This window comes from Rattus norvegicus, chromosome 2, assembly GCF_021556685.1.
Source record: "Rattus norvegicus strain SHRSP/BbbUtx chromosome 2, alternate assembly SHRSP_T2T, whole genome shotgun sequence".
NCBI classification, from domain to species: Eukaryota; Metazoa; Chordata; class Mammalia; order Rodentia; family Muridae; genus Rattus; species Rattus norvegicus.
Window position 1 is genome coordinate 2,021,581 of NC_141535.1, and position 24,030 is coordinate 2,045,610.

The following is a 24,030-nucleotide window of genomic DNA, read 5'->3' on the forward strand; positions in this document are numbered from 1 at the left end:
TATTAGACCTATTTTTTATAGAGCTAATGTGTAGAAGTCAAAGATACTAACTTCTAAAATGACTCTTAGTACATTTAATTTTTGTGCAATGTCTAATAATGACTCAGAGAATGTGATATTGGAAAAAAGTAGAAGAAAGGCATTGGAAAAGCAGTTTTAGGCACAGGTTTGGCTGTAAATTTAGTAAAAGACAATCTAGTCCTTCTATATCTAGCAAATACTTTTACAGGCTCCAAATGGGTCAAAGACCTTAAGATACAAAAATGAATGTCATAAAGTTAAAACAAGAATATAGTATCAAGGTATTATGACCACTTTTTTAAAGGAAAGGAATATTTCATTTTGTGGAACTTTTTTTTTTGTTTGTTTGTTTTTTTTTTTTTTTTTTTTTTTATTAACTTGAGTATTTCTTATATACATTTCAAGTGTTATTCCCTTTCCCAGTTTCCGGGCAAATCCCCCTCCCCCCTCCCCTTCCTTATGGGTGTTCCCCTCCCAACCCTCCCCCCATTGCCGCCCTCCCCCCATAGTCTAGTTCACTGGGGGTTCAGTCTTAGCAGGACCCAGGGCTTCCCCTTCCACTGGTGCTCTTACTAGGATATTCATTGCTACCTATGGGGTCAGAGTCCAGGGTCAGTCCATATATAGTCTTTAGGTAGTGGCTTAGTCCCTGGAAGCTCTGGTTGCTTGACATTGTTGTACTTTTGGGGTCTCGAGCCCCTTCAAGCTCTTCCAGTTCTTTCTCTGATTCCTTCAACGGGGGACCTATTCTCAGCTCAGTGGTTTGCTGCTGGCATTCGCCTCTGTATTTGCTGTATTCTGGCTGTGTCTCTCAGGAGCGATCTACATCCGGCTCCTGTCGGTCTGCACTTCTTTGCTTCATCCATCTTGTCCAATTGGGTGGCTGTATATGTATGGGCCACCTGTGGGGCAGGCTCTGAATGGGTGTTCCTTCAGTCTCTGTTTTAATCTTTGCCTCTCCCTTCCCAGCCAAGGGTATTCTTTTTCCTCATTTAAAGAAGGAGTGAAGCATTCACATTTTGATCATCCGTCTTGAGTTTCGTTTGTTCTAGGGATCTAGGGTAATTCAAGCATTTGGGCTAATAGCCACTTATCAATGAGTGCATACCATGTATGTCTTTCTGTGATTGGGTTAGCTCACTCAGGATGATATTTTCCAGTTCCAACCATTTGCCTACGAATTTCATAGACTCGTTGTTTTTGATAGCTGAGTAATATTCCATTGTGTAGATGTACCACATTTTCTGTATCCATTCCTCTGTTGAAGGGCACCTCGGTTCTTTCCATTTTCTGGCTATTATAAATAAGGCTGCGATGAACATAGTGGAGCACGTTTCTCTTTTATATGTTGAGGCATCTTTTGGGTATATGCCCAAGAGAGGTATAGCTGGATCCTCAGGCAGTTCAATGTCCAATTTTCTGAGGAACCTCCAGACTGATTTCCAGAATGGTTTTACCAGTCTGCAATCCCACCAACAATGGAGGAGTGTTCCTCTTTCTCCACATCCTCGCCAGCATCTGCTGTCACCTGAGTTTTTGATCTTAGCCATTCTCACTGGTGTGAGGTGAAATCTCAGGGTTGTTTTGATTTGCATTTCCCTTATGACTAAAGATGTTGAACATTTCTTTAGGTGTTTCTCAGCCATTCGGCATTCCTCAGCTGTGAATTCTTTGTTTAGCTCTGAACCCCATTTTTTAATAGGGTTATTTGTTTCCCTGCGGTCTAACTTCTTGAGTTCTTTGTATATTTTGGATATAAGGCCTCTATCTGTTGTAGGATTGGTAAAGATCTTTTCCCAATCTGTTGGTTGCCGTTTTGTCCTAACCACCGTGTCCTTTGCCTTACAGAAGCTTTGCAGTTTTATGAGATCCCATTTGTCGATTCTTGATCTTAGAGCATAAGCCATTGGTGTTTTGTTCAGGAAATTTTTTCCAGTGCCCATGTGTTCCAGATGCTTCCCTAGTTTTTCTTCTATTAGTTTGAGTGTGTCTGGTTTGATGTGGAGGTCCTTGATCCACTTGGACTTAAGCTTTGTACAGGGTGATAAGCATGGATCGATCTGCATTCTTCTACATGTTGCCCTCCAGTTGAACCAGCACCATTTGCTGAAAATGCTATCTTTTTTCCATTGGATGGTTTTGGCTCCTTTGTCAAAAATCAAGTGACCATAGGTGTGTGGGTTCATTTCTGGGTCTTCAATTCTATTCCATTGGTCTATCTGTCTGTCTCTGTACCAATACCATGCAGTTTTTATCACTATTGCTCTGTAATACTGCTTGAGTTCAGGGATAGTGATTCCCCCTGAAGTCCTTTTATTGTTGAGGATAGCTTTAGCTATCCTGGGTTTTTTGTTATTCCAGATGAATTTGCAAATTGTTCTGTCTAACTCTTTGAAGAATTGGATTGGTATTTTGATGGGGATTGCATTGAATCTGTAGATTGCTTTTGGTAAAATGGCCATTTTTACTATATTAATCCTGCCAATCCATGAGCATGGGAGATCTTTCCATCTTCTGAGGTCTTCTTCAATTTCTTTCCTCAGTGTCTTGAAGTTCTTATTGTACAGATCTTTTACTTGCTTGGTTAAAGTCACACCGAGGTACTTTATATTATTTGGGTCTATTATGAAGGGTGTCGTTTCCCTAATTTCTTTCTCGGCTTGTTTCTCTTTTGTATAGAGGAAGGCAACTGATTTATTTGAGTTAATTTTATACCCAGCCACTTTGCTGAAGTTGTTTATCAGCTTTAGTAGTTCTCTGGTGGAACTTTTGGGATCACTTAAATATACTATCATGTCATCTGCAAATAGTGATATTTTGACTTCTTCTTTTCCGATCTGTATCCCCTTGATCTCCTTTTGTTGTCTGATTGCTCTGGCTAGAACTTCAAGAACTATATTGAATAAGTAGGGAGAGAGTGGGCAGCCTTGTCTAGTCCCTGATTTTAGTGGGATTGCTTCGAGTTTCTCTCCATTTAGTTTAATGTTAGCAACTGGTTTGCTGTATATGGCTTTTACTATGTTTAGGTATGGGCCTTGAATTCCTATTCTTTCCAGGACTTTTATCATGAAGGGGTGTTGAATTTTGTCAAATGCTTTCTCAGCATCTAATGAAATGATCATGTGGTTTTGTTCTTTCAGTTTGTTTATATGATGGATCACGTTGATGGTTTTCCGTATATTAAACCATCCCTGCATGCCTGGGATGAAGCCTACTTGATCATGGTGGATGATTGTTTTGATGTGCTCTTGAATTCGGTTTGCCAGAATTTTGTTGAGTATTTTTGCGTCGATATTCATAAGGGAAATTGGTCTGAAGTTCTCTTTCTTTGTTGTGTCTTTGTGTGGTTTAGGTATAAGAGTAATTGTGGCTTCGTAGAAGGAATTCGGTAGTGCTCCATCTGTTTCAATTTTGTGGAATAGTTTGGATAATATTGGTATGAGGTCTTCTATGAAGGTTTGATAGAATTCTGCACTAAACCCGTCTGGACCTGGGCTCTTTTTGGTTGGAAGACCTTTAATGACTGCTTCTATTTCCTTAGGAGTTATGGGGTTGTTTAACTGGTTTATCTGTTCCTGATTTAACTTCGATACCTGGTATCTGTCTAGGAAATTGTCCATTTCCTGAAGATTTTCAAATTTTGTTGAATATAGGTTTTTATAGTAAGATCTGATGATTTTTTGAATTTCCTCTGAATCTGTAGTTATGTCTCCCTTTTCATTTCTAATTTTGTTAATTTGGACGCACTCTCTGTGTCCTCTCGTTAGTCTGGCTAAGGGTTTATCTATCTTGTTGATTTTCTCAAAGAACCAACTTTTGGTTCTGTTGATTCTTTCTATGGTCCTTTTTGTTTCTACTTGGTTGATTTCAGCTCTGAGTTTGATTATTTCCTGCCTTCTACTCCTCCTGGGTGTATTTGCTTCTTTTTGTTCTAGAGCTTTTAGGTGTGCTGTCAAGCTGCTGACATATGCTCTTTCCTGTTTCTTTCTGCAGGCACTCAGCGCTATGAGTTTTCCTCTTAGCACAGCTTTCATTGTGTCCCATAAGTTTGGGTATGTTGTATCTTCATTTTCATTAAATTCTAAAAAGTTTTTAATTTCTTTCTTTATTTCTTCCTTGACCAGGTTATCACTGAGTAGAGCATTGTTCAATTTCCACGTATATGTGGGCATTCTTCCCTTATTGTTATTGAAGACCAGTTTTAGGCCGTGGTGGTCCGATAGCATGCATGGGATTATCTCTATCTTTCTGTACCTGTTGAGGCCCGTTTTTTGACCAATTATATGGTCAATTTTGGAGAAAGTACCATGAGGAGCTGAGAAGAAGGTATATCCTTTTGCTTTAGGATAGAATGTTCTATAAATATCCGTTAAGTCCATTTGGCTCATGACTTCTCTTAGTCTGTCGACATCACTGTTTAATTTCTGTTTCCATGATCTGTCCATTGATGAGAGTGGGGTGTTGAAGTCTCCCACTATTATTGTGTGAGGTGCAATGTGTGTTTTGAGCTTTAGTAAGGTTTCTTTTACGTATGTAGGTGCCCTTGTATTTGGGGCATAGATATTTAGGATTGAGAGTTCATCTTGGTGGATTTTTCCTTTGATGAATATGAAGTGTCCTTCCTTATCTTTTTTGATGACTTTTAGTTGGAAATTGATTTTATTTGATATTAGAATGGCTACTCCAACTTGCTTCTTCTGACCATTTGCTTGGAAAGTTGTTTTCCAGCCTTTCACTCTGAGGTAGTGTCTGTCTTTGTCTCTGAGGTGTGTTTCCTGTAGGCAGCAGAATGCAGGGTCCTCATTGCGTATCCAGTTTGTTAATCTATGTCTTTTTATTGGGGAGTTGAGGCCATTGATATTGAGAGATATTAAGGAATAGTGATTATTGCTTCCCTTTATATTCATATTTGGATGTGAGGTTATGTTTGTGTGCTTTCATTCTCTTTGTTTTGTTGCCAAGACGATTAGTTTCTTGCTTCTTCTAGGGTATAGCTTGCCTCCTTATGTTGGGCTTTACCATTTATTATCCTTTGTAGTGCTGGATTTGTAGAAAGATATTGTGTAAATTTGGTTTTGTCATGGAATATCTTGGTTTCTCCATCAATGTTAATTGAGAGTTTTGCTGGATACAGTAACCTGGGCTGGCATTTGTGTTCTCTTAGGGTCTGTATGACATCAGTCCAGGATCTTCTGGCCTTCATAGTTTCTGGCGAGAAGTCTGGTGTGATTCTGATAGGTCTCCCTTTATATGTTACTTGACCTTTTTCCCTTACTGCTTTTAATATTCTTTCTTTATTTTGTGCGTTTGGTGTTTTGACAATTATGTGACGGGAGGTGTTTCTTTTCTGGTCCAATCTATTTGGAGTTCTGTAGGCTTCTTATATGTCCATGGGTATCTCTTTTTTTAGGTTAGGGAAGTTTTCTTCTATGATTTTGTTGAAGATATTTACTGGTCCTTTGAGCTGGGAGTCTTCACTCTCTTCTATACCTATTATCCTTAGGTTTGGTCTTCTCATTGAGTCCTGGATTTCCTCTATGTTTTGGACCAGTAGCTTTTTCCGCTTTACATTATCTTTGACAGTTGAGTCAATGATTTCTATGGAATCTTCTGCTCCTGAGATTCTCTCTTCCATCTCTTGAATTCTGTTGGTGAGGCTTGTATCTACAGCTCCTTGTCTCTTCTTTTGGTTTTCTATATCCAGGGTTGTTTCCATGTGTTCTTTCTTGATTGCTTCTATTTCCATTTTTAATTCCTTCAACTGTTTGATTGTGTTTTCCTGGAATTCTTTCAGGGATTTTTGCGATTCCTCTCTGTAGGCTTTTACTTGTTTATTAATGTTTTCCTGTGCTTCCCTAAGTGTGTTCATGTCTTTCTTGAAGTCCTCCAGCATCATGATCAAATATGATTTTGTAACTAGATCTTGCTTTTCTGGTGTGTTTGGATATTCCATGTTTATTTTGGTGGGAGAATTGGGCTCCGATGATGGCATGTAGTCTTGGTTTCTGTTGCTTGGGTTCCTGCGCTTGCCTCTCGCCATCAGATTATCTCTAGTGTTACTTTGTTCTGCTATTTCTGACAGTGGCTAGACTGTCCTATAAGCCTGTGTGACAGGAGTGCTGTAGACCTGTTTTCCTCTCTTTCAGTCAGTTATGGGGACAGAGTGTTCTGCTTTCTGGCGTGTAGTTTTTCCTCTCTACAGGTCTTCAGCTGTTCCTGTGGGCCTGTGTCTTGAGTTCACCAGGCAGCTTTCTTGCAGCAGAAAATTTGGTCTTACCTGTGGTTCCGAGGCTCAGGTTCGCTCGTGGGGTGCTCCCCACGGGCTCTCTGCAGTGGCAGCAACCAGGAAGACCTGTGCCGCCCCTTCCGGGAACTTCAGTGCACCAGGGTTCCAGATGGTCTTTGGCTTTTTCCTCTGGCGTCCGAGATGTGTGTGCAGGGAGCAGTCACTTCTGGTTTCCCAGGCTTGTCTGCCTCTCTGAAGGTTTAGCTCTCCCTCCCACGGGATTTGGGTGCAGAGAACTGTTTATCCGGTCTGTTTCTTTCAGGTTCCGGCGGTGTCTCAGGCACAGGGGTCCTGCCGCTCCTGGGCCCTTCCCCACGGGAGCCCAGAGGCCTTATACAGTTTCCTCTTGGGCCAGGGATGTGGGCAGGGGTGAGCAGAGTTGGTGGTCTCTTCCGCTCTGCAGCCTCAGGAGTGCCCACCTGACCAGGCGGTTGGGTCTCTCTCTCACCTGGTCTGGGAGCAGAGAGCTGCTGCGGGCCGGGATCCGCGGGTGTGGGACTTCCGGTAAACACAGAACGTGCCCGGTCCTAGAGAAATTCTGCTTTCCTGTGTCCCAAGCTCACGAGGCAGCTTTCTTGCAGCAGAAAATTTGGTCTTACCTGTGGTCCCGAGGCTCAGGTTCGCTCGTGGGGTGCTCCCCACGGGCTCTCTGCAGTGGCAGCAACCAGGAAGACCTGTGCCGCCCCTTCCGGGAACTTCAGTGCACCAGGGTTCCAGATGGTCTTTGGCTTTTTCCTCTGGCGTCCGAGATGTGTGTGCAGGGAGCAGTCACTTCTGGTTTCCCAGGCTTGTCTGCCTCTCTGAAGGTTTAGCTCTCCCTCCCACGGGATTTGGGTGCAGAGAACTGTTTATCCGGTCTCCATTTTGTGGAACTTAAACATTTCCTCTAATATTTGACTTCTGGTGGCCCATCCAAAAGAAATGAAAAAGATATGAATTATAAAAGGATGTTAAATATTTTAAAAATCCATTGGCTAATAAGATGCAGCTAATTAAGTAAGCAAAGAAAATATTCTGCTGCAAAACCATGCTTGGCCAGCCAGTGATGGAAAGCAAGACAAAAGATTAGTTTCTTGCAATTTTCAAAGAACAAGCACCTACCCAGGTCAAAATCTAAATATAGACTACTAAAACAAGCAGCTGACTTGGAGTCTACCCACCACCAGACTGAGCAATAAAGGAACTAGAAACACCACCAAACATGCACAACAGTTTTTTTTCCCTCATTTTGACAGATGTTCACTAAGTATTTTCTTAGTGTTCAGCATGGGACACGTACTGTGTACTTCCTTCAGTTACACATCCCTTGCTTTCTAGAACTTAAAATTTTATCTATTTAATAATATGAAGAAGGAAATTCAGAAAGAAAAAGCAACATGGTACACAAGTATGCTGAAGAAACTGACCACAAGCAATGAAACAAAGACTCAACAAGCTCAGGAAGTTATCCCAAGATCTACTGACACAAATCACTAATCTCAAAATTTTCTGAAAACATTTAACAGCTAATAAGAGCCCTAGAAAACTTGAAAAACTGATACACATATAAATTATAAATGTGTGTCTACAATCACCCTTCCCGTTGCTCCGTGTAAGCAGATGATGGCAACTAAGAAAGACTAATTCCTGAAAAGAAATCCAGATGGCCAGATTCTGTTTTGCCTCAACAGGGTCGTTTCTAAAATAACCATTGTTTTTTTAAATCTGACAAAACAGGAAACAGAAGTAACTGGGATAAAACCAAAATCTAGATCCTTTCTACTGTGCTATATGTCTTTCTCCTCGTTAATGTGTTCCTAAAACAATGATTTTTTTTTTAATATTGTGGTTTTACAATTTATTCTACAAGGAAACAAATGGGAAAGACTTGCCAATTTCTTTGGAACTGTAATGCAGGGTAGTAAAACAAATGAAGATCTTGTGATTGTAAAGAGACTAATTTTCCAAGACGGTTATGGAAATATTTTTATTAAGAAACCAACTCACTCAAATGAGGCATTTAGACTCTGGTTACAATAGTGGTTGTGTCCTTCCTTGAGTCGGGGTTCCCTGCTCTGCAGCCTTCCCTTGAAAGTTCTGTTCTCTTGGTGTCATCTCCTGAAAGCCGAGGTTAGGTACCATGGTGTCTGCTTTTAAGTTCTAAAAAATACTGAAAAACATAAACTTCAGTGTCTGCACGGTGACATAAGCCACATCGCTAATAGCTCATCTAGTTAATATGAAAAAATCATGCTTTCACTCCCAACCTAAGTTGGGATTGAGTTCCAGGTGAACATCATCCTCCAGTTCCAGAAATCAAAACTATACACTGGTCATTGCTCAGATTTAGATTTTGTTTGGATTCATGTTGTCACTTGTAGAAGTTTGGACCTGGTTCTTCCTCCCAGCCCCATGCTCCCAGAAATAAGACGGAGACTCAAAATATATTAACAAATATCTTGGCCATAGAGCTAGACTCTTCTCTGACAAATTCTAACCCACTTACTCAAATCTACATTCCGCCATGTGGCTCATTACCTGTGCTCAGGAACCATGAGTCTGTCTGGTCACATTTTCCAGGGCAAATCTCTCCGACCTGGCTCTATCCCAGAATTCTTTCTGCCTCCCGGATGTCCCACCTTCTATTCTATCCTTTCCTATAGGCCATAATTTTTTTTTTAACTGAAAGGTGATATATGCATACAAATACCCAAGATACTCTCTCTACAGTCACTAGCATTCTTATAGCCTTCGAAGAGCTAATTATTCCAATTCTACTTTTACTTCTAACGCACCAACAGCAACACCAACATTCAGAGACCATCCATGGGAAGACTATTGCTTTAAAGAACTTATGTGCACCTGCTTTTCCTTTCAGTTTATTCTGGTAATAATGCCACTCCAGCAGGGTGTTAGCATCAGGATGAAATGGTGTTCTATGTAGACCAGGCTGTCCGGGAACTCATAGAGGTGCACCTGCTATGATTAAAAGCTTGCTCCACCAAACATGGCTCTGATGAACTGACTCAATTTAACAGCAGCAGAGTCAGTACTCTGTAGCCTTTGATTTCTTACAATGAAAAACAGGCAAATTGGATACCAGGTTCAGATTGTAGGAGAAGAAAATGAGACAATAAACTACAATCAGACTTTTGTAATTCTGGTATAAGTAGGTATAAATAGATTTAGAGAGCAGGGGGCTAAGAACAAAGAGACATATAACACACAAGCTCTCCTGCCTCACTACATAAGCCAGACAAAAGAACAATAGACCAGAAGGTAAGTGTTCCTAGCCTAAAATCAATTCCTTTGCATTCAAAAAAATCCCTTTCAGAGCTGAGTCAAAACTACCTAGAACAAAAATAAAGCCTTGTTGGGAATTTAGAATTTTCTAGTATTTTCACATAAGAGAAAAACTGACTCTCAAATGAAAGTGCAAATGTAGCTATCTTGTCCAGAAAGAACTAAAGAAAAATGCTAAATAAGTGCTTCTAATACTAGTAAGTAGTACACACATAAACCTGAAATTTCATTTGCAAAACAGACTGCCCAGTTGACTCAACTCAACGATACAGAATTATCCAAAACCCAGAAGTTAGTATGTTTACCTACATTAAGGGAGGAGAGTTATTTGAACAGAAGAGAAAGTATGAAGACACAGTATAGCAGAAAATTCCCCGTAATGAGCAATAAAAAGATATAGAAAATATCCAGAAACTCTCATCTATGTGAGATAACAGAGTCCTCAATTTAACATACTCTTCTCTGTATATTTCAACGTACACTAAAGCAGTACTATTCTAATTTCTCAATACCTGTGATAATAAGGGGGAGCCAATTTGAACAAATGAATAAATTTAATTGAGAAAAAAAATACTTTCCAAAGAATATATTGTTATCATTTCAGATACACACACAGACACACAGACACACAGACACAGACACATACACACACACACACTCTCTCTCTCTCTTATGTATCAATTTTTTAAACAAACAAGAATACAGCTCTTTAAGATCTGTTATACTTCTTACACCCAGGAGACAAAGAAGAAAACAGTATCAACATGCCTTCCAGAGCTCTGATGTCTGGGTGCCCTCAATACTGACATATTGCCTAAACGGAAAAAAGAGCATTCAAACTCAAACTAATTCTTCTCATTAAAAACATATTTAGTCAATTTTAAAAAATCACATTTAAGAATAATGTTAACATAATGTAGAATATATTATGGACTGTACACCACCTTAATAGATGAATTTCCATTTCTTCAGTTTTCTGATAGAATGTTAAATCATTTCTAACAATAGCATAGCATTATTTGCTATTCTACATTCTAACCTTCTTCCTTTAAGATTATAATTTTATAAGATAAATCTTATTATACAATTTAGTTATGTGTAGTTTCACCTATTTAGCTTTGATAAACTCCATTCTGCACAACTCTACAAATTGTATTTAATGAAACAATTACAATGGCTACTACTTCCCAATGTTGTTGATAACTAATAAAACACAAGAGGATTACAAGGAGTTAGATTAATTCTCACAACACTATAGGGAAAAATTACTATCACCCACAACCTTTATATTAGGAATATAAGTTCAACAGCTGGTGAGTGCCCAAATTGGAATTTATTTCCAGTCAGTCTGATTTCCAAGCTCTTAAATTATCATACTTGTTGTTATTGAAATCTCTTTGTAATAAAGTACCCACCACACCCATAAAAATAGAGCACACAAAACTAAAACAGTTCCACTTAGTGAGATTTAATGGGAGAACAAGACAAGGGAAAGGGGCGAGAGAAAAAGAGAAAAGAATGAAGAGAAGAGAGAGCATGAGGGCAGAAGAAGTCTGCCTTTCATTTGGAATATGACATAACTACTCCCACGTGGAGTTGGGATGTAGACCAAAGGAATACTGGGAAAGTAGGGCTGTTTCCATGTCAACAGTTACCAAATAGTGTTGCTGCTCAAGGCAATTCCTGATACCAGCAATACTGCTGTTATAATTCGACATATTTCAAAAAGTAGTTCACAAAAAAACAAAGTCTATATACAGAGGGAATTGTTCTTTCATTATTAGCTGTTACTAGTTCTGCCCCATGACAATTATATTTATGGAGATGAAAGTAAATATTATCTCATAAGTTAAATTACTGACTTACACTAACCAGAGATTGTTAATAAGGATTATTATAACCCAACTATTAGGATAAGATTACTTTATAATAACATTACTTCTAATAATCCCCCTGGTGTTCCAAAATATGATGGTACAGGTCCTAAAACCGCCACTCATTTCTACCTGTCTCAAGCTCTGGCCAAATCTTTCGTGCACTGTGACAGCCAATTCTGTGAAAAACTGACTCATAAAATGCCAGTGAAAGAAGAACAGAGACTGGAAACGATTAAAAAAAAGTCTATTCAGTCCCAAATCAAAGTACACCTGCCTGTTAAGACAGAGCAAGCAGTGAAGATCCAGGTAAATATATTTAAAATGCAAATCATACCAGCCCTCAACAAACACCGAGAAGTCAACAAAATGATCTAAGTATTAAAAAGAAAAAACAAAACAAACAAACAAAAAAACCCAAAAGCCCCAAACCACTCTTTCTCTTCAACAAGAAGGCCAAGTAGGAGATGCCAACATGCAGATCTTCATGAAGACCCTAATGGGCAAGACCATTACTCTTGAGATTGAGCCCAGTGACACCATCAATAATGATCCAAGACAAGGAAGGCATCCCACCGACCAGCAGGGCAGATATTCGCTGAAAAACATTTGGAGGATGGCCACACCCTGTCCAACTACAACATCCAGAAAGAGTCTACCTTCCACCTGGTGCTGGGTCTGCACAGTGGCATCATCGAGTCATCCCTTTGTCACCTTGTCCAGAATTACAATTGTGACAAGATGATCTGCCACAAGCGCTACTCATGCCTGCACACAGTGTAGTCAACTGCTACAAGAAGTTCGGCCACTCCAAAAACCTGAGCCCCAAAGAAGGTCAAATAAGCCTGGGGCCATACCTGGCCTGTGACCCTGTGACCAAATAAAATCCATTGACTTGGGCAAAGAAAAAGAGAGAGACAGAGAGAGGGAGAGAGAGAATGACAAAGAAAAATATCAAGCTGGGCACAGGACTTAAACCCTAGCATTCAGAGATAGAGGGCAGGCACATCTCTGTAAGTCTGAAGGCAGCCTGGTCTACAATGTGAGTTCCAGGACAGCCAGGGCTATACAGAAAACCCTGACTCAAAAACAAAACAAAATTCTGACAATTAGCTTTCCTGTGTAAAACCATTATGACTCTTTAGCATATCCAACAAAAATTCATGTATTGGTGGCAAGAAAATACACTGTTAACTATGAATACTCTATGCTGGTACAGAACACCAGACAAACCCACATTTGGAAAACAGCTGTGTAAGAAATATAGTAAGACACACATTTAAACAACTAACATTATTGGATTTTGTACTAAAAACTGAGATCTTACGAGTAAACTGTAGTGGTTTGGCTTGACGCTGCTTGTATATTATTGTTCATATTGGTTCCTCAAGAGAGGTTGCTCCCACCCCACAAGCAGAGCATCATGTACTTAGGTGATGCTATGTGAACCTTCTCTCCACTTTAATAGGTCAATAAAAGGTTAGAGCCTATGATTGGGTAGTGGATAGGAAAGGTGGGACTGGAGGCTCAGGAGGGGGTGGCAGGTAGAAGGAGAAAAAGAATGAAGGAAGAGGAGTGAAGGAAGCCACTATGCACCAGAATCCTGTGGCTGGGAGAAACCAGAAGTAATAAGGAGTCTTAGAATTGGGAAATAAGTTAGTATTGTATTAGATATGCCCAATCTAGGCATATAACTTATTATTAAAATATTTGGATTGTGTATCTTTTACATGGACTATTAGGGTTGGAAATTTTAGTAACAAATTGACAAAGCCATGTCTGGTTTAGAACCAAAGTAACCCGATACGGAAATCCACCCCCAAACACTGAATGAATATTAACAACTAGGGCTTCACTCTAAAGCTGCTTCAGGGTGGAAATTAAGCATGAATCTAAAGGGTGTACAGAGAGCTAACTGAGATGCTCCCTGCCCAAGCCCCAAGCAAACCTAGGCAACCAGAGGTACCACACCAGCCCTGAGCTGGGACACAAGGTTGCACCAATGTCACAACATAGTTGGGGTTTCCTGAATCTGAGAGAAAAAAAAAGGACAGGAAGTCAAGGTTGCCTGAGAGGAGGCCTTCACAACTGAAAATTAGCAACTGAAAACACAGCAGGTATCTTTCCAAAGCTTTCTCACAGATAACAATGGGCTGATCTAGGGATCTCTCTCCCAAGTCAACCTTGCAATGCACACTTTGATTTCCAACATCCCTCTACTTCTAAACAGGGCACAGGACACAGGTAGCAAGACCAGCTATCTCAACTGCTTACACTGCAGGCTGTGTAACATCAATACACAGGCTGAAGGCTATACAGGACAGTCAAAAGACCTAAAGGGCTCAAAACACAAAAGCCAATGGTCTTTGTACAGTCAGCCCCTCACTACTAGTGAAAGAACCCGAAAGGACCTTAATGTCCTAAATCAAACACCATAAGGAAACAAAGATAAAATAAACTTCAGACCAAATATAAGAATTAAAATAGTACCACTGCACTCTTTTCCTCCTTCGCTTTTTCCTACATAAGGTGCGATAGAGAACTGAGGAGTTTCTTAAGTAGTGAATATAAAAAGCAGTGATTTTGTTTTTAACATGCTTAGCTTCTCAGAGTATGTATGACCAAAGTCTAAGAAATTAAATTTGCCAAGGTATGTTGAACAAAATTTTTGCATTTTCTACAGGCTAACACTAAAAGCTGTACCAGAATCCACTCTGACGTAACACTTTACCAGCAAAACTTGTAATTATAAACAGTGTTATCTGCTCTCGTTAAGCAAATATCTTGATTTATTAGTACTTAACTTTAACTCAACGAAAAGATAAAATAGTTAGATTCAGTCATCACAGAGACAACAACAGTACAATTAATACAGTAATGAAAATGTAACTCTACCTTACGTCAATATAACAAGGAACTATCGTAAGGACTAAAGAGGGCTAATATTGCACATACCTTAAGAGGCATGGATCTGGGCAGGAGAGAGAGCTCAGTTGATAAGAGGTCCTGAGTTCAATTCCCAACAACCACACGGTGGCTCACAACCATCTGTAATGGGATCTGATGCCCTATCCTGATGTGTCTGAAGACAGCTACAGTGTACTCATGTTAATTGATTAATTAACTAATTAATTAATTAATTAGCCATGGACCCAGAGGAACAAGGTGAAATCATCTAAACCAGTATAAAGACAACCAGGCAATCAAGCACAGTGATATATGAAGAGATCTTAAATGACAAATATGTATCTGTCAACTGCACGGGTTAAAAAAAATGACACTGACATACATATTGACAGCAATTTGCTGTCAATTGGGGGCAAACATACACAACTATGACCATCAAGAAGACTCAAAATTAAGAAAAATTTGGGTAGTAATACTCAATAAAGAAAGACAAGTGCTAAAATGATCAGAAAGGAATAAATCTAGATTGGGTAAATGAAAGCTCAGAAAGAAATTATTTGGAATAAAAAAAAGAAAATAAATTAATTAAATAAATAAATAATTGCGGGCCAGAAACAGATGGAACAATCTCACTGGGCAAAAAAAAGTAGGTGAATAGGTGTCTTACAGTTTTATTGCTGTGAAGAGACACTGTTACTGAGTCAACTTTGATAAGGAAAACTGACATTGGGCTGGCTTACACTCTCAGAAATTTAGTCCATTTTCACCATGGCGGGAAGCACAGCAGCATTTAGGGAGGCATCCTGCTGGAGAAGGAGCTGAGAGTTCTACATCTTCATCTGAAGGTAGGAGCAGGAGACTGTGTCGACACTGGTCATAGCTTGAATATAAAGACTTCACAGCCCACTTTCCCATTGACCCACTTCCTCCAACATGGCCACACATACTCCAACAAGGCCCCACCTCCTAATAGTGCCACTCCTTATACGACAAAGATTCAAGCATATGAGCCTATGGTGGTCATTCCTATTCAAATCACCACAGCAGATAAGTCTTCAGACAGGGAGTTCATAGCTAAAACTATATAAAAATTAAGATTTCCAGATATCTTTACCAATCCACAGGGCAAACTACTCATTCATTCCAGAGAATAGACCCAGGAAGAGTAGATAGAGCTGGTAGAAGAGGCAACCAACACAAAGGAGTAACTCGGTGATACCCTTTCTAGACTGACAATTATGGCCCTTTCCTGACCTTCTTTTACAAATCTAAAAATATTCTCTACTATGAATGTACCCTTTCACAAGCAAGAAAAACAGATCTTTCTCTAGGAAAACACAAGCATGCACCCCAAAGGACCTCAGGGCCAACCCTAATCCTGAGTTCCTGCATGAAGACCCTGAGAGATGAAGTGAAGCCTGGGATACTTGTACAGACTCCAAGGTGTTGGAAGCGCCAGAGCTGTGATTTCTGCCAGGGAGAGTTGCTTACATGGGATAGAACCAGCCTGGAAGAGATACATTTTACAAGCAGAAAGATGGAGGGATGGTGCCATCTAAGCCTCTGATATCAGATATTAAGCTAGAGCCCTGGTTCTCAACCTTCCTAATGCTTGACGCTTCAATACAATTCCTTGTGTTGTGGTGAACCCCAACCATAAAATTATATTTGTTGCTACTTCATAACTGTAATTTTGCTACTGGCATGAATCATAATGTAAATATATGTTTACAGATGGACTTAGGGAGCCCCTGTAAATGGGCCATGACCCAGAGGTGGGAAGTCTGACCTAGGGGACTTGATGTTTACATGCTGCCTTATCAGTCTTGCTTGGTCCAGCGTTTTCTTACTATGCCCCATTCCTCCTTTTAGGAAATAGTAATATATATCTTTTCCATTGTATGTTGAAATTAATTCACTTTTCAAATTCACAGGGTTTTATCGAGACTGTGGGAGACCATGGGGACTTCTGAAGTAGGATTAAATATACTTTGTATTATAACAATGGCCTTTGGAGCCTGGGAGGGAAATGTGGTGGTTTGAATGAGAATATCTCCCATAGGCTCAAATGTCTGAACCCTGGTGGTGACTTTACAGGATATACCTTGCTAGGGGCTAGCTCTGAGGCTAGTATATATTGACTAGCCCCAATTCCTGTTCACTCTCTCTGCTTCATATTTGGGGTTTAACATGTGATCTCTCAGCGCCCTGCCATGATGGTCTCATGGAAGCCCAACCAAAATAAACTCTTCCATAAACTGACTTGGTCATGGTATTTCATTATAGCAACAGAAAAGCAAATAAGTCAGGCTATAAGTAGTTGAAGATTAAAACAATTTTTTCTTAATCTTAAAAAGTTCATGATAATTGGGCACAAAACCAGTAAAAAGCACTCAACATCTCTAACCATTAATATAGATAGCAATTCCCCTAAATATTGCTGTGTCCCATCCTCCTGCTTAACAGAACAAACAGGTTCCTCCAGCTTCTGGAACAAGGCAGCCAGGTGCTCATCCTACAACCAAGAAAAGACATTCCAATAAACAGCAGGTACAGCTCCCTGCCACAAAAATAACTTTAAAATACCAATACACTTACAAATACAATTTCATGTATTTTACACTGTTTTGATTAGTTTGCTTCTTTTTCTCCATCTTTCTTAACTATGGTATTTCTTATTTACATTTCAATTGTTATTCCCTTTCCCAGTTTCCAGGACAAAATCCCCCTAACCCCTCCCCCTCACTTTCATTATGGGTGTTCCCCTGCCCATCCTCCCCCCATTACGACCCTCCCCCCAACAATCACATTCACTGGGGATTCAGCCTTGTCAGGACCAAGGGCTTCCCCTTCTACTGATGCTACCTATGCAGTTGGAGCACAGGGTCAGTCCATGTATACTCTTTGGGTACTGGCTTAGTCCCTGGAAGCTCTGGTTGGTTGGCATTGTTGTTCATATGGGATCTCAAGCCCCTTCAAGCTTTTTAAGTCTTTTCTAAGATTCCAACAATGGGGATTCCATTCTCAGTTCAGTGGTTTGCTACTGGCATTCGCCTATGTATTTGCTGTATTCTGGGTTTGTCTCTCAGCAGAGATCTACATTCGGTTCCTGTCAGCTTGCACTTCTTTGCTTCATCCATCTTATCTAGTTTGGTGGCTGTATATGTATGGGCCACATGTGGGGCAGGCTCTGAATGGGTGTTCCTTCTGCCTTTGTTCTAAATTTTGCCTCCCTATTCCCTCCCAAGGGTATTCTTATTCCCCTTTTAAGAAGGAATGATGCATTCGTATTTTGGTCATCCTTCTTGGGTTTCTTGTGTTCTGTGCATCTAGTGTAATTCAAGCATTTGGGCTAATGTCCACTTATCAATGAGTGCATACCATGTGTGTTTTTCTGTGATTGACTTACCTCACTCAGGATGATATTTTCCAGTTCCATCCATTTGCCTATGAATTTCATAAAGTCATTATTTTTGATAGCTGAGTAATATTCCGTTGTGTAGATGTACAACTTTTTTTGTATCCATTCCTCTGTTGAAGGGCATCTGGGTTCTTTCCAGCTTCTGGCTATTATAAATAAGGCTGCTTTAAACAGAGTGGAGCAAGTGTCTTTGTTATATGTTAGGGTATCTTTTGGGTATCTGCCCAAGAGAGCTAGAGCTGGGTCCACAGGTAGTTCAATGTCCAATTTTATGAGGAACCTCCAGACTGATTTCCAGAATGGTTGTACTTGTCTGCAATCCCACCGACAGTGGAGGAGTGTTCCTCTTTCTCCACATTCTCGCCAGCATCTGCTGTCACCTGAGTTTTTGATCTTAGCCAGTCACTGGTGTGAGGTGGAATCTCAGGTTTGTTTTGATTTGCATTTCCCTTATGACTAAAGATGTTGAACATTTCTTTAGGTGTTTCTCAGTCATTTGGCATTCCTCAGTTGTGAATTCTTTGTTTAGGTCTGAGCCCTATTTTTTAATACGGTTATTTGTCTCCCTGCAGTCTAATTTCATGAGTTCTTTGTATATTTTGGACATAAGCCCTCTATTGGTTGTAGGATTAGTAAAGATCTTTTCCCAATCTGTTGGTTGCCATTTTGTCCTTACAACTGTGTTCTTTGCCTTATAGAAGCTTTGCAGATTTATGAGATCCCATTTGTTGATTCTTGATCTTAGAGCATAAGCTATTGTTATTTTGTTCAGGAAATTTTCTCCAGTGCCTATGTGTTCGAGGTTTTTCCCCACTTCTTCTATAAGTTGGAGTGTATCTGGTTTGATGCGGCGGCCCTTGATGCACTTGGACTTAAGCTTTGTACAGGTTGATAAGAATGGACAGATCTGCATTCTTCTACATGCTTACCTCCATTTGAACCAGCACCATTTTCTGAAAATGCTATCTTTTTCCTTGGCTCCTTTGTCAAACTTAAGTGACCATAGCTGTGTGGGTTCATTTCTGGGTCTTCAATTCTATTCCACTGGTCTATCTGTCTGTCTCTACACCAATACCATACAGTTATTATCACTATTGCTCTGTAATACTGCTTGAGTTCAGGGATATTGATTTCCCCGGAAGTCTTTTTATTGTTGAGGATAGTTTTAGCTACCCTGGGCTTTTTTGTTATTCCGGACGAATTTGCAAGTTGTTCTGTCTAACTCTATGAAGAATTGGCTTGGAATTTTGATGGGGATTGCATTGAATCTGAAGCAGTCATTAAAAGTCTCCCAACCAAAAAGAGCCCAGGTCCAGATTGGTTCAGTGCAGAATTCTATCAGACCTTCATAGAAGACCTCATACCAATACTATCCAAACTATTCCATGAAATTGAAATAGGTGGAGCACTACCGAATTCCTTCTATGAAGCCACAATTACTCTTATTCCTAAACCATACAAAGATGCAACAAAGAAAGAGAACTTCAGACCAATTTCCCTTATGAATATCAACAGAAAATACTCAATAAAATTCTTGCAAACAGAATCCAGGAGCATATCAAAACAATCACCCATCATCATCAAGTAGGCTTCATCCCAGGGATGCAGGGATGGTTTAACACACGGAAAACCATCAACGTAATCCACTATATAAACAAACTGAAAGATAAAAACCACATGATCATTTCAGTAGAGGCTGAGAAAGACTTTGACAAAATACAACACCCCTTCGTGGTAAAGTTCCTGGAAAGAACAGGAATTCAAGGCCCATACCTAAAGATAGTAAAAGCCATATACAGCAAACCAGTAGCTAGTATTAAACTAAACGGAGAGCAACTTGAAGCAATCCCACTAAAATCGGGGACTAGACAAGGCTGCCCACTCTCTCCCTACCTATTCAATATAGTTCTTGAGAGTTCAATATAGTTCCAGAGCAATCAGACAACAAAAGGAGATCAAAGGGTTACAGATTGGAAAGGAAGAAGTCAAAATATCACGATTTGCAGACAATATGATTGTATACTTAAGTGATCCCAAAAGTTCCACCAGAGAACTGCAAAAGCCACTTAGGCCTGGTCTACAAATTGAGTTTCACAAGGTGAAGGCAACGTTTTCCCTTGATTCAGCACAATTTCTGTGTCCACCTCCTCCACAAAATATGACCAGAGTCTCTAGAAGTGTAGGGACAGACACCAAAAGCACGCAGGATGCTGTTAAGAGGTACAAGTCGCCCCCCACCCTAATTTCCCGTGTCTCTCTACTAACCCTCCGAGTTCCTGATGAAAGTGGCCAGAGAGTCTCCTGGGAAGCTCTCCAGATGCTTTTGCTGCAGGTGTCCTCAAGGTCAATTTTCAAAATGACTGCTTTTTCCAAGGTTTTTCCCCAAGGTACACTACTGGGGACAGCTGTTATCACTAATACATGGCTAGGATTTTAACATCCTAGTGTTTTCATAGCAACCCTAAGAAGGTCCCATCCCTCATCTTCAATTCAGAGTTGGTTCAGTTCCAGAAAAATCTTAGACCCTGCCCCTAGGCCCAGAGCAGCCAGGTCTCCCTATTCCTACCCTGACGCCATACCTCAGGCAGCCAGGTAGAGACAAAGTCGCTCATGCACAGAGCGATCCCCAGGCACCAGGGTGGGGTGCCCCGGTGCCCCAGCCCTCACTCACCTTACCTGTCTGGACCAGGATGGCCAAGGAGAAAACGAGGTAAAGGAGGAGAGCAGTGAGCCTAGCCACCATGGCTGGGAGCAAGTGCAGGGCCCCAGAGGAGGACAGCTATCCCAGGAGGGCCTGAGAGGTGGTTGGGGAGGAGGGGCTGGAGAGGAGGAGCCTATCACAGCTGCAGGACCCCACCAACAGCTAGAACCACTTGAACAGCTTGGCAGCAGTCTGGGGGTGGGACATGGGGGAGAGGGCAGAGGCGGGGCTAACAGACACCCTTGGGTTGCCTGATCCAGATTGGGTGGTGTGTCTACTTGTTGCCCACAGAACCCTCCCCATCCCGCATCGCTATGGGAATGTCAGAAGCGGCCTGCGAGTATCAGAAGCCAGGGGGTGAGAAACAGCAGTGGAGATGGTGCTCAGAAATGGCCACCTGTGAGACCACCACACCCTGGCCCAGAGCTTGCGACCTTGGGCCGCACCTTCCTCCTCTACTTCAGTTCTCCCAGCTGCAAGGACCCCAGCACCTCAGCAGCGCTTGCTACTCCAGGTTGAAAGCTGCAACAAAATCCCTGCCCCAGACTAAAAGAACTGGTCTGTTTGTGTAGCTGCCTGGAACCAGGTAGAAGCTGAGGATCAGGGCAGGCAACAGGGAGGGTGAGCTCAGTCCAGAGTAAAAGCTGTAGGGAACAGTTCCCGAGGCTTGAGTTAGGGATGGCCTTAGTGAAGGGAAAGTTCACAGCTGCTCAATCTACTGAGACTAACAAGTGCGCTGCAGTCTTTCCCCATGAATCTCTCTCTCTGCAAATGGAGTCCTACTCCCTGGCGGTGAGAATGCAGATACTCTCTGCTCTGACAACCAAAAACCTACTGCAGCCTGGAATTGAAAGCTCCCAATATGAGCAGGGCTGCAGCCAGCTCTCAGGACAAAGAAACACTGCTCAGGGTGGCAGCATGGAACCTGTCTATACCATTATGCTGCATAAGCTGCCCTGGGGCCACTTCAGAGCACCTCTCCTATTCCTATTCCTATGGGGCGGATACAACACATATACATATGCACAGGCAGGCAGGCAGGCAGGCATGCACAGACACACACACAAACACACACACACACACACACACACACACACACACACACACACACACACACTAATGAAAACAACACTAAAAAGAAGAGAAATTTTCTGAGCCTTTAACAAACTCCTAATTCCCTGACTCAGCAAACCAAATCCTATATGCTTAAAGGGGAAGTTAAAACGTACTGAGAAGGGTGCTCTCTATTCAGAAAATAAGGTTCAAACAGCATCTGTCTTCAAACTACACAACAGAGCTGCGGGGGAACTCAAGTCCATCCACTACCAGAAGCTGTGCATTTCCTACCTTGAGCTGGTACTAGAAGGTCTCAGCCCCATGTCAACAGCTGCCCAGAGTAAGCCCACAGCTTCTGGATAAACCTCTGGGACAGCAGTGTTTCCTCTGAACATAAATAATAACAATTACATGTTTCTATGCTTCACACAGCTCACCAAACATTCTTTCTTAAGGGCTAGGCTTTCCCACACATGAACTTGTACACATGAACACACAGAAATATTTTTTAAATAAAATTTAAAAGTATTTTTCTCCTCTAAGACTTAAAAGCTTCCAGTTGGAAAATCTCCCCCTGAATGTCTTTTTCATAAACATTCTAGCATTTAGATGTCAGCACTGACTACATTTGGCAGCTGATAAAACACCACAGATCATGTCCCTCTGGGTTATGCTGTTACCCTCAGTTCCCAGTGACTGGTTCCATTTCAGGCCTTTCTGAGCTCTTAAACAGCCACGCACAACCTTTGACACTGTGACACATTATCATCTACAAAGTTCACGCTTCAAGAACCATGACCGATTGCAAAAGAAAACTCTCTGAAGGTTTTAGATCAGTTTACAGTTTTGTGCTGGGCCTTAGCCCGCTCCTCAGGTTTCAGACAACTGTACATACACCCACTTTCCAACAACTGTGTGCTCTTCCTGGGCCAGGAAAATACAACCCCCAACAAAAGGCCACTCAAAAACACATCTGTAACACAAAATCCCTTTGAGGAAACTTTTGATTCGTACCTTTAAATCTCTTTAGATAGAAAGAACTCACACTGAATATTTTAGGAGATTGTTAGAAGAATTTGAAAGTTCTAACGTTTAAAAGAAATCCATGCCTTTGGCTTTAACAAAAACAAATACTCATCAAACTTCATCAAGCAGAAAAGGAGACAGGAGGCAAAAGCTTTTTAATGACACTTTCTGTTTTCAGTTTCTCTGTTTTCCAGCCCAGCTGTTCACTCCCCCACCCCCATCCTCCAGTTTGCTATGTTTTAAATCCTCTAAAGATTAGTAATGATGCTCTTAACTGTCTTCTGAGGAACAGACTAATGCAGGCACTCAAAACATAACATATACTAACAACAAATCCTGGCAATATGTTTGTACATGAAAATCAGAGACCTGAGGGTGAAATAAGTTGCCTTAGCGTGGCCAAGATTCAAACTTGACAACAACGGTACTACCCTAACTATTACTCTATACTCTGTTAAACACAAAGTGTTTTCTTCCCTCCTGAACTATTTCTCTAAACAACTCCTGAACCTGCAGAAAATGTCCCAGCAGAACCAGAAGGTCCTCTTTGCTAGGTTAATGTTTTGGTCAATAAACGGACAGAAGAACTGTGAAGTTGAAGTGCTGTGGAGAGAGGTGTGACCTCTGACATGTCCTCCTGGCAGAGATCATTGAGCAGGGAGAGCGGTAGATAGGTGTGGGGGAGGATGAATCTAGGACCAGTTTCCCAGTCCATCAGGGTGGATGAAAAGTTTGTCCCTCTGGGCATTCCCCTGCCTTCTTCCTGCTACCTTTAGTGCTAGTGAGTCACAGAACCAGGTTAAGGTGGTTCAGGGGAGGTGAAGGCCACAGCTATGGGGACAAGAACCAGAACTAATAGCAGACACAGGTGTCTATACCATGTTCTCTCCCTAAGGCTCTTCAGCATGTTTCCCTAAGCCTGCACAGCTAACTACCACAGACAAAGCTAAATGGCTGTACCCTCCATCCTGCAATGCCTATGAAGCCTCGACATGGCTCACCTTCTCTGAACTTGCAAACCGAAATTTTTATTACATTTGGGATAAGAGCTGGCTGTATAATCCAGGCTGGCCTAGAATTCCCTATATGGCCCAGGCTACTCTTGAACCTACACAATCTTTCTGTCTCAGCCTGCCCTTGCCTGCCTTAGCCTGCCCCAGCCTGTTCCAGCCTGCCCGGTACAGGGATGGGCCCAGGTGAATGACCATATCTAGTTTGTCAACTCTGCTATATTTTCTTTAAACAAAACCTCAAATGCCCAGTTTTTCAATGCACTTGCCTTGAGCTTTAGAACTCACGTGGTCATCCAGTCCTACCACATACCTCCCTCCACTCAGGGGTGGCATGTACCAGAATCGGGGTAATTAGGAAGGATTTCTCCTTCCAAAGGAGCGACGGGAACATCTGGCTGTGAAAGCACTGGCCATGCCTCTGGATAGGACCTGGTGTTTCTGTT

At 41.3% G+C, this 24,030-nt stretch overlaps 1 pseudogene; it reads left to right on the forward strand.

Annotated features, from left to right (window-relative positions):
- The window catches only part of LOC148006609 (uncharacterized), a 2,902,548-nt pseudogene that overhangs the window by 1,972,305 nt on the left and 906,213 nt on the right, over nucleotides 1–24,030 (forward strand).